Source organism: Lactuca serriola, chromosome 5 (genome assembly GCF_051521515.1).
Source record: "Lactuca serriola cultivar US96UC23 chromosome 5, Lser_US96UC23_V15, whole genome shotgun sequence".
NCBI lineage: Eukaryota > Viridiplantae > Streptophyta > Magnoliopsida > Asterales > Asteraceae > Lactuca > Lactuca serriola.
The window spans coordinates 107,040,932-107,051,168 of NC_136412.1; positions in this window are offsets into that span (position 1 = coordinate 107,040,932).

The following is a 10,237-nucleotide window of genomic DNA, read 5'->3' on the forward strand; positions in this document are numbered from 1 at the left end:
CAATACCAAATTAATAGAGAGCCTCTCATTAAACATGTTCAGTCCACACCCACGGATAACCCTTGAAGAAATCACGGTACGTTCATTTGCAATCTCCACCTCTAGAGTGGAATCCAAAGTCCCCGGAGCGTCTCGAAACTTTTTGTTGAGCGCAAGAGATGTGAAGGATCGGGTAGCCCTCGAATCGAACAAAACATGACCAGACATACCATTGACCAAATAGGTCCCTATATAAGATCATAATAAACATAAGCAACAACAAGAAAGCCATACAAGATAGGGTTAAGGCACATACCATTAACTAAATTCGGCGTTGCAAGGGCCACATCGGTAGTCAGCTAAAAAGCCCTGCTCTTCACCACAGGAGCCTCCGCCTTTCCCTAACGGCCAACGATAATCCACAAGGTGGTTGGCACAGGCTCCACCACTGTTCCCCCAGACAATCGGACTTTTTATGGCCATTCTGATTGCAATGACAAAAAATCAGATCCCTCTTGGACAAATCCCTGCTCATGTGACCCGACTAACCATAACTAAAACATCTTGAACCTGCTGATCGACAAGCTCCACTATGCGGCTTGCTGTATTTGGTGCAACGGCCCCGACTCGGCTGGCCTCTTAAGTGGGTATCGAAGATCTTGAATCTCTTCATATGACCCATAGTTGTTTGAACCTGCTCCGACTTCCGCTTCGTCGGGAGCTCTAAATCAATCTCCCGCTCATGGGCCTTATCGATCATATCATTCAGGGTTTTGCACCCCGAGAAGCTCACGAACTCATTGATACCATCCCTCAGCATATTATACTATCTCTTCTTCCTCATCTCCTCATCCACAATGTACTGTAGGACCAATAATGCTCTCTCCCTGAATTTGGCAGCAATCTCCGCCATTGTCTTTATAGGCTGGCGAAGGTCCAGAAGCTCCCTCGCCAGCTGTTGCACCTCAATTGCTGGTGCAAACTCCCTCTGAAACCTATGAACAAATTCGTCCCATGTCATAACAGCCAACGCTATCATCCCTACAACTTTAATAACCTCCTACCACCAGTCTTGAGCTCTTCCCCTCAGTAGGCAAGATGTGATTCCCTACAACTCAAATAACCTCCTACCACCAGTCCTGAGCTCTGCCCCTAAGTAGGAAAGATTTGAATCCCACCTTTGCCTCCTCATGGAATTCTCCATGTCAGTGATCCAACGATGGCTAGTGATGAGGTCTTTAACCCCAAAGAACTCAGGCACTCCACATGCCTTGAACTCCCGATACGATGGAGATCGTGTCCCAATCCGACTCGCAGCAATTTCGGTTCGAAAAGACCTGAGTCGCTCCTCCATGAGCTCCGAAATCCCTTCCTTGATGATGCCGAAAATCACGGGGGTAGCGTCAAGAATGTTGTGAGTAACCTCGGCTGCAATAAGCTCATGCGCCCTCTCAACAATCGGTTATGAGCCAGTACCAGAACCTGAACCCGAACCAGAGCCAAAAACAATACCACCCAGTCCCAAACGAGTGACCACCATCCTTAAACTGAAACACAAAGATATAAACAATCAACAAACACTCAAAGGAAACTCATAACACACAGGTACCCTTAGAGTCCCCACGTATGTTCTTGTCTCGTGTACAGGTCCTATGCTTCCAATAGTACGAGCCCAATACTACCTTCCACACCTACCTGTAACTTCCCCAAGGTCAAACCTAATTCCTCTAAGTTACCATACTTCAACCATAAACAAATCTTATGCTACAGAGCATACATATCCTAGACTCTTCCAGGAACACCCAACTCTCACCCCTCGCAGTACCAAGAACCTCTATCCACCCTACTGGTTGGCTTATGCATGCTAGTTGCACACAAAATAGAATCACATAGACTGTCGAATGAAGATTCTACCCTAAGTCCACAACCAAACAAGGAACAGGGAATGAAGCTAAATCGATCATTCTAAGGATATACAAACCTAAGCATATCCAATTTTGAAAGCATAAACTTAGCAAATAACTGATTCGATATCAATTCCAAGTAATACATGGTATCAAGTTCTATTGATCTATAAGGCATCACACAAATTAGGAAATTCTATCATATGGTTCCTTAAGGTATCTTTAGCACTAATCTAGCATGCAGTTCACATATTAAGCATACTAATCATAATACATAAGTATGGGTAACTTAGGAAACACTTACTTGAGCTTGCTTGATTTCATGCATTGCACTCCCCTTTTTACTTAAAAGGAATATTTTTCAAAAATTCATTTTGTTTTTCTTTTGAAAAGATTATCATTTCCTCATTTTAAGTTCTGACACACCCAAGAGTGTGCCCGAAACCCTCAAACCAATGCTTTAATACCAACATGTAACAACCCAAAAAACCATGATAAAATTTTTCATTTTAAAACAAGAGTTACAATCATTAAACTATTACAAAAACCATTACATAATAACAATGTCAAACCACCATAGTCACAATATTAATAAGTGCAGAAAACAATGAGGGGAGAATGTTGTGTCATCACGTCAGGCCCTTTCCCTTAGTACCGGAAGTAACTAAAACCATAAATAAAAATTGTAAGCAAAAGCTTAGTGAGCTTCCCTAAGTATCACATACCAAACATAGTAAGTTAGTGATATAGGCCAAATCATAGTCTTACAAGTAATTACCTGCCAAGGGCAAAATCTCGGTCTTCCACACAATTGTCATGGGCCAGATCCTGGTCTTTTATACAGATGTTAAGGGCCACATCCTGGTATTTCATACAATTACCAGGGGCCAAATCCTGGTCTTTCATACTCATATCACAAATATAGTTAGCATCCTATATCACAAATAATGGACCAGCCTTGGTGCCTTCAACCCATTGATACAATGAGAAAACTCTCCTCAGCCCGTTGATAAACAACTAGATGCTCGGATGCAGAATTGGAAGATCCCACACTAACACAAAAAAATAACCAAAATCAAAATTAGTTCATAAACGATAAACCGTGGGACTAAAATCTCATCCTACACTCCTAGGATAAAAGGCCATTTTACCCTTCTCATAATTGGCTTAACCAAACTTGGCTCAACAATCCTATAATGCCCCCAAAGCCCAACTCTTACAACTAAATTCCCACTAATAGAATCCTGAGGCCCACCTACTATAAACATGTCAAGCCCCAAAACCTAACTAAGGCCCAAAAGTATAAATACAACCAAAGTCCAAAATCTCATTAAGAGCCACAGCAAGGCGGATGCTCGGCGTACACGATCTCTTGCCAGTATACACTGCGTACCCCTTGGTATGCACATCGTACTAGGCTGCTTGCCACCTTAAGCTATTTAGTGCTTAATCCATTCAGCCATAAGGTCTAACTTCCTAATCTAGTCCATTTTAGGGTTCTAATACATAAAGTTGGCAACTTTAACCCTTAGCATGTCTTAATGGAACCCAACGTCCATTTTTATCCACCAAAGCTCATACGAAGGACTCAAATTCAAGCATGGACTCATATCAACCATCAAAATGACATTTTTATGCATCAAGAGCAACAAATAGGCTGATATCTAACATATCTAACTCCCGGAGTTGCTCAAACTCACAAGGAGAACCCATGTGACCAAATAAAGCTCATAAACAACCCTAAACTCCAACTGCCATAAGGAATCATCAAGGTAAGAACTTTATGCCTACTTTAGCTCCCAAAGTTAATGAAGACTCTGGGTCTAAAAGACCAACCTCAACAAATGCTTAGTCTCTAAGTTCCTTCTTCTTGAATACACACAAAATCGCTTTGAATGCTCAAAAATACTCGGGATGAACTAGGGTTTCTATGGGACGCAATGAAAAGTGGAGGTTGATGAGGGTAGAGGTCCAACGGCCATAATGAAGTTTAAATAGGGTTCAAACCCTAAAAATTAGGGTCTGACCCAGGCAGACATACGTCCCGCATACATCATGTACGCCCAACATACATGGTTAAATGCCCCGACTCCATAACACTCATGCATGCTACATGTACCAAATGTATACCCAGCGTATGAGGGACCATTTTTGCCAAATTTTTCTAATGTATGGACCGAAGAAGAAGTACCTAGAATCGAATGTTACAAACTCGATCATGTAAATCCGTTAATGTGTAATTCGGACACAAATTTCTACAAAATTAATCCAGCTTATATCTTTCTCAAATTTTTTAGCTCCATTAAGCTCCAAAATGCACCCAAGCTGCTTCTAAATTACTGCTCCACATAAAATACTTGAAAAGACATAAAACATGAGCAGTATTTGAATTCTGACAAAAAAACATGAATTGAACATTATTTAAATTAATTCATATGAAAAATAATAAAATATGATGCAAAAAACTAATCAAAACTAATGTAAAAGATGAAGAAAATGATATCTAACAATTCCTCTAGAGAGTTTCTCCTTTGGAGCTTTGATGAGAATAAATCTTAGATCGATTAGATCTTTCATATGTAAAAGATGAAGATCAAACAAAGAAAACACAATAATATTATGAACAAAGAATAGAATCAACGATATGCTTATGATTCAAATATAGTCACGCCTCAGCAGAGCTTGGTGAAGAACTTCCACTGTAGAGGCGAGCTAGGGTTTACAAAAACTCAATGAGAAAAATAATAAAAGCGTTAATTACAAAGACTGAATGCATGCATCTTAAATACTAAACCCTAGAATAAAACATGCACGGTTGGACAGTCCCAAACCGGCAACCAAAACTGGGCTAAGGACCGAGCCCATGACGCAACACTAAAAGCCTAACAATCTCCCCCTTTGCGTCAAATGAGGCGAGATATTATTTCTTCTGAGTTGGCTTCACAGTCTTTACCACCTTAAACAGCCAAGGGATGATAGCAAGAAGTGTCTGCCAAAATTGAATGTACCATCTCAGCATATCAGTAAATATCTTCTTGTCGGCTGCTGTGTTCTGATTACACCTCTGGATAATCTCTAAAATGTGCTCCAAGAAAGAGGTCGAAAACAGGTGCTTATCAATAAGAGTGAACAGGCATTTATGACCTTCGCCTTTGATAAACATCACAGTGTGGTACTTCGAATCAATGTTCCCTTTGATCATCAAGTTAGCATCGCCAGCTCTTCCCATTGGTTTGATCGTTGTTCGCTTGTGAATTGCTGAGGCGATTTCTTGATCCATTTTTGCTACTTCGTGAATGTAGAAGACAAGCATTCGCTTGATATGGTCAATGATCGGCTGATACTCCTGAGGATTTGACAGTAAGATGTTGTTGAGGAGTATCCGGTCTTGGGGATTGAGATTCAGTAGTTCAACAAGAGTGAAGTTGTGAACCGAGCCTTCAGATCCTCGAGTCACTTTGAATTTCACATTAACAAACTTCCCTACCGTATAGGGCTTCAGTACCTTGACATTTGTGATTTTCTGGGAACTCCAAGTCAAGTACTGTGGCTTAGCGAACTCCATATAGAACTCCAATAGATCCCGATCCACCTTCGGGTCTGGAGATGGGATGTCAACGGTCGAGTTGAAACGGTGAGAGATGAATGCCATTCATGTGATCGACATGTCAAACTGTGCATCCTTGGAGTTTTCAAGCCCGAACGACATCACAGGCTCAAGCCAAAGTGTACTTGGTTCATCAATAGCATACCTTAGGAGTGAATCAAGAGTCCATTCAGGAAAAACGAACTTCTTCTTTTCCAGGAGCTCCTTTTCCTTTTGCTTCTGCTCAAGCTCATCCATTTGTTGCTTAAACTTTTCTTTAAGCTCTTTATCAGAAGATTTTGTTTTCTGAAAAGGCTTAGCAGGATCCTTTTCATAAATATGTTGGTCATTATCAGTGTCATCCTCCCCAATTTTCTTCTTCTTCTTCTCTCTACTACTGACCGAAGCTTCATTAACCTTCGGTTCAGCAGTTGGTTTCGGTTTAGGAGGAGGTTGAGTTTTCGCTACCTATTCTCCCCCTTGTTTCGGCTGGACATTAGTCACCATAACACCCTTAATACGACTAAGGATGTCCAATGCAGGCCTGAGTTTCTCAGCCAAATACCTGCGGATGGTAATGGTTATGATGGGATCATGGGCTTCACGGATGTGAAGTAAAATGGAGTGAACATCGCCAGCAGAGCTTCGTATAACCTCCCTCTCAGAATTCAAATCATTGAGTTCAGCTGTTGCAGTGCGAAGTTTGAGATTCTGCATCTTCAGCTGAGAGGTTCTTTTTTCGAGTTCATCTGTAACAGCCCAAAATCTTAAGTATTGTTTAATAGCATTTGGGGGTGTTTTAAAGGGGGGACTCAGCGAGTTGGAGCCAGACTCGCCGAGTAGGGTCGCAGTTGTGGTCGCGGGTTCGTGGCTAGACTCGACGAGTCCAGGTATGGACTCGGCGAGTCGACGCTGTTCAGTGGAAAACCCTAGCCGTTCAGTTTGGGACGTATATAAGGGATCTTATGCCTCCATTGTTCGCCTTTTGGCCGACTGAGAAGGACCCTAAATCGGTTGTGGGCATCCAGAACAAGGATTGAAGATCATTGGTGATTTGAGGAAGTTATTGTCCAAGAAGGAGAAGGTTTTGGCTAATGGGACAGCAAGGGAATCACGTTTTGAGGCTTGGGGACACTGAGAGTGCATGATTCAGGTAACCTTTCGGATTATTTTCTGTTATGTGAATGTGTGCATGGATTTAGGGTTTGTGAAACCCATTTGGAGATTAGATGGATTGTTGTGTTGTTATCCAACGTTTATAACCCTGTATTAGTACCCTTAGAGGTCCAGAAGGTCCTATGTTTGTATATTCGGGAAAATATGTATCTCAGGAAGCAGTTTGATCGACTGCATGGCGTGGACTCGCCAAGTCGGATGATCAGACTCGGCGAGTAGCTTGAAGATTCACTGGGACTCGCCGAGTTGTTCTTCAGACTCGGCGAGTGGAGTCGGGGTGGCCCCGCGATTCTTCCAGGAGTGACTCGTCGAGTCAAAGAGGATACTCGACGAGTAGAAGGGGAATCTTAGAGGATTGAAGGACGACCAGACTCGCCGAGTCGCCAGGGAACTCGCCGAGTCCAGTCGAGCTGACAATGGACTGTTGACCAGAGTTGACTGGTGTGATTTCTTAGGGTCAGTTAACGTGGAAGATAGAAGTATTAATAAGGGATATATGATGTTACAGGGAGCTTGTAGCTCGGAGGATCAAGTGCAAGGGATTTCAGGAGTTGCTATCTTCCAGTGTCCGCGAGGTGAGTCTTCTCACTATACTTCACCCGAAAGGGTTTGATTGTGTGACCGGAAGGTCAAGTATGTTATGTGTTATGTTTATATGCTATAAATGGAAAGTTAGCTGCTACGCGTGATATACATGCTGATATATGGGCCGGAAGGCAAAGTATTATGTGACAGAAAGGTCAGGTATGATATATGGTGTATGTGCTTTATGTGTTAGAATATGTTACGGGCCGGAAGGCAGGTTGATATATGATATATGTGCTTTATGTGTTAGAGTATTTGTATTATGTGTTATATATGTGTATGGGCCGGAAGGCAATTATTTTATGGGCCGGAAGGCAATTATCTTATTGGCCGGAAGGCAATTATCTTATGGGCCGGAAGGCAATTATCTTATGGGCCGGAAGGCAATTATCTTATGGGCCGGAAGGCAAATATCTTATGGGCCGGAAGGCGAGTATCTCATGGGCCGGAAGGCATTGTACAGTTGACCGGAAGGTCAGGGCCTGGAAAGGCGTATGTGCGTAAGGTATATTGGGGAACTCACTAAGCTTCGTGCTTACGTTGTTTATGTTATGTTGTTTCAGGTTCTTACAGTAACGCAGGATGGCAACGGTTCGATTGTACACACCGAAGAAAGAGTTGTGTTTTGGAGGATCCTGGTCTTCTATTATAATGAAAATGAAACTATGTTTTGTAATTCGAATGTGAATAAGATTTTAAACAAGTGTTTTTAATATTAAATTGATTATTTAAATGAAAATTTTGTTTTTGGAAATCACGGTGTTACAAATTGGTATCAGAGCCTTGGTTTGAGGGATTCGGACGCGCCTACGGGTAAATCTGGACTCAAACTGAGGAAGTAAGAAAATTTTTTCCAAATAAATGGTTTTCTAAAAGTGAATAAGAGTTCAAAGAGAAAGCAAGAAAGAGCAGTGTGTACAATCAGCCAGAGCCAAACGGTGATTTCCCAAAATACCCTTACTTTTGTGTTATGAGATATTATTGCATGCTAGAGACAGGCTAGGAATTTCATATCTTAGGACTAGAGTGGCCTGATTTGTGATGCCTTAGCCTAGGGCTTGTTGTTATATGTGCGTTATGCTTTTGTGTGTATGTGATGAGTGAGGGTATCTAGTTAGAACGCACGAGGGGTAGAGCTATAGAGTACAGTGGTACTTCCGAGGATGAGCCGAGAAGGTGGAGCTATCAAGGATAGAGAGTCCTATGTATGCTTCGATGCTCGAATGCTGCTTGCTTCGTGCTTTGTGGAGTTCTCGATGACGGGAGTCAGCTACTAAGTGAGTATGACGATACTTAGGAGGTAGATGGCTGGCATCAATAGGAACTCTTCAGCAGCTGATAGCAAAGAAGTGGGGGGACGGCGGAAGGGACTAGGGAGTAAACCTAGCCAGATGAGTGCGCTGGTAGAGTAGAGGATTTCGCTGGGGAGCGAGCACGCGTGAGGGGATTGGTGAAAGAGTAGCTCGATCAGCTACTTAGGAACTCTGGGATGGTCCGTGTGGAAAGTATGGGTAGATGTGGCAGGTAGTATGGGCCCGTACTACTGAAAGCAGAGGACCCATACTTGATACAGGGAGCATTCTGAAGGTCCTAATGAACGGAATGAGGAGTGATGTCATGGTTCGAGCACCATACATCGGAGCAGATTGCGGGGCGATGTTATGGTCCGGGCACCATACATCGGAACAGATTGAAATAGATGTTGTGGTTCGAGTGCCATACGTTGGAGCAGATGGAGGGTGATGCTATGGTTCAGGTACCATACACCGGAGCAAATTGAGAAGGCATGTCATGGGATGAGTACCATGGTTCGTGTTGGATGATGCTGGTGACTATCTTGTTATCCGGTTATGATCGATGAGGTAGAGATCGGACGCTATGGGTTTTAGGCATGTGGACCATGATTGAGGATGGAGAGGCGTTCCTTGAGGGGAGGAAAGGCGGGTACCTATCAGAGTATTGTGGTAGGGAGTTAAAGGAAGAGGGAAATTTCGGTCTGAGTCGAGAAATCAGTCGATAGAGGAGAGGTCACCTTTTAGGTGGGTAGTGCCATTTATGTTCGTGTGCAAGACACGAGGGGTCTGGTGTTTCAGTTCTGGATTTGGGAGTACACCCTGCAGGTAATTTTCAATAATGACTTCCCTCAGAGCATCAGGTAGCGGGTGTACCGCGAGACAGTGATTTACCGTGAACAGACAGTCAGTTGGGACTGAGGTAGTCGAGAACCACACCACACCTAATTGAGAATGACAGGTTGTGTTATAGTGGTAGCAGTGAAGAATTCAGTTGAGTTTTGCAGTACAGAGAGTTTCGTCTAGGTTGAGAGTGAGTTCCTGTCCTTGGGACAAATCCGGCGTTGGACATGGGTTGATGAGTTGAGATGAGAGGAACGATGATTTTGCGGTGCAGTCTACGAGTCAAAGATGTTATCGAGCAGTGCAGGTGCTTAGTATGAGATTGGTATGGGATTTGGAACGATCAGAGGCAGCCGTGATGAGAAGTTCTTGGAGAGTTAACCAGAGGTTCAGAGTATAGAGGGTTGATTGACTTCATAAGGGGAGGGACTATTGGGCGTTGCACAGCACTTTCCTGGAGCAGGTACGATTTCGCTGGTGAAAGATAGTCGTGGGTTGATGGTATGCTAACTAGTGACGGTTCGAACCCTAGTGGCGGAGAACCGGGTGCAGTACGTAGAAAGCAAAGAATTGCCAAAAGTAGTTATAAGTGGAGTATAGAGATGCAGTAGGAAATTATGAGACCAGAGGTGTCGATGATCGAGTAAAGGGGTCAGAGTGAGTTAATGCGGGAAGTACTTGAAGAGGAGAACGAACGTATCCATGACAGGTGATTGGTGTTGTTGCAAGGAGATAGAGAATGATTGGCCAGCCAACTTCCGGAGTCGGTATGCGTATCCTTGTTTGGATTTTGAGTGTCGGGAAAAAGGGATTTGGGGAATTATCAGCGCATTTTGTACGTCAACGTTATCTCGCATTCCAATCGAGAAATT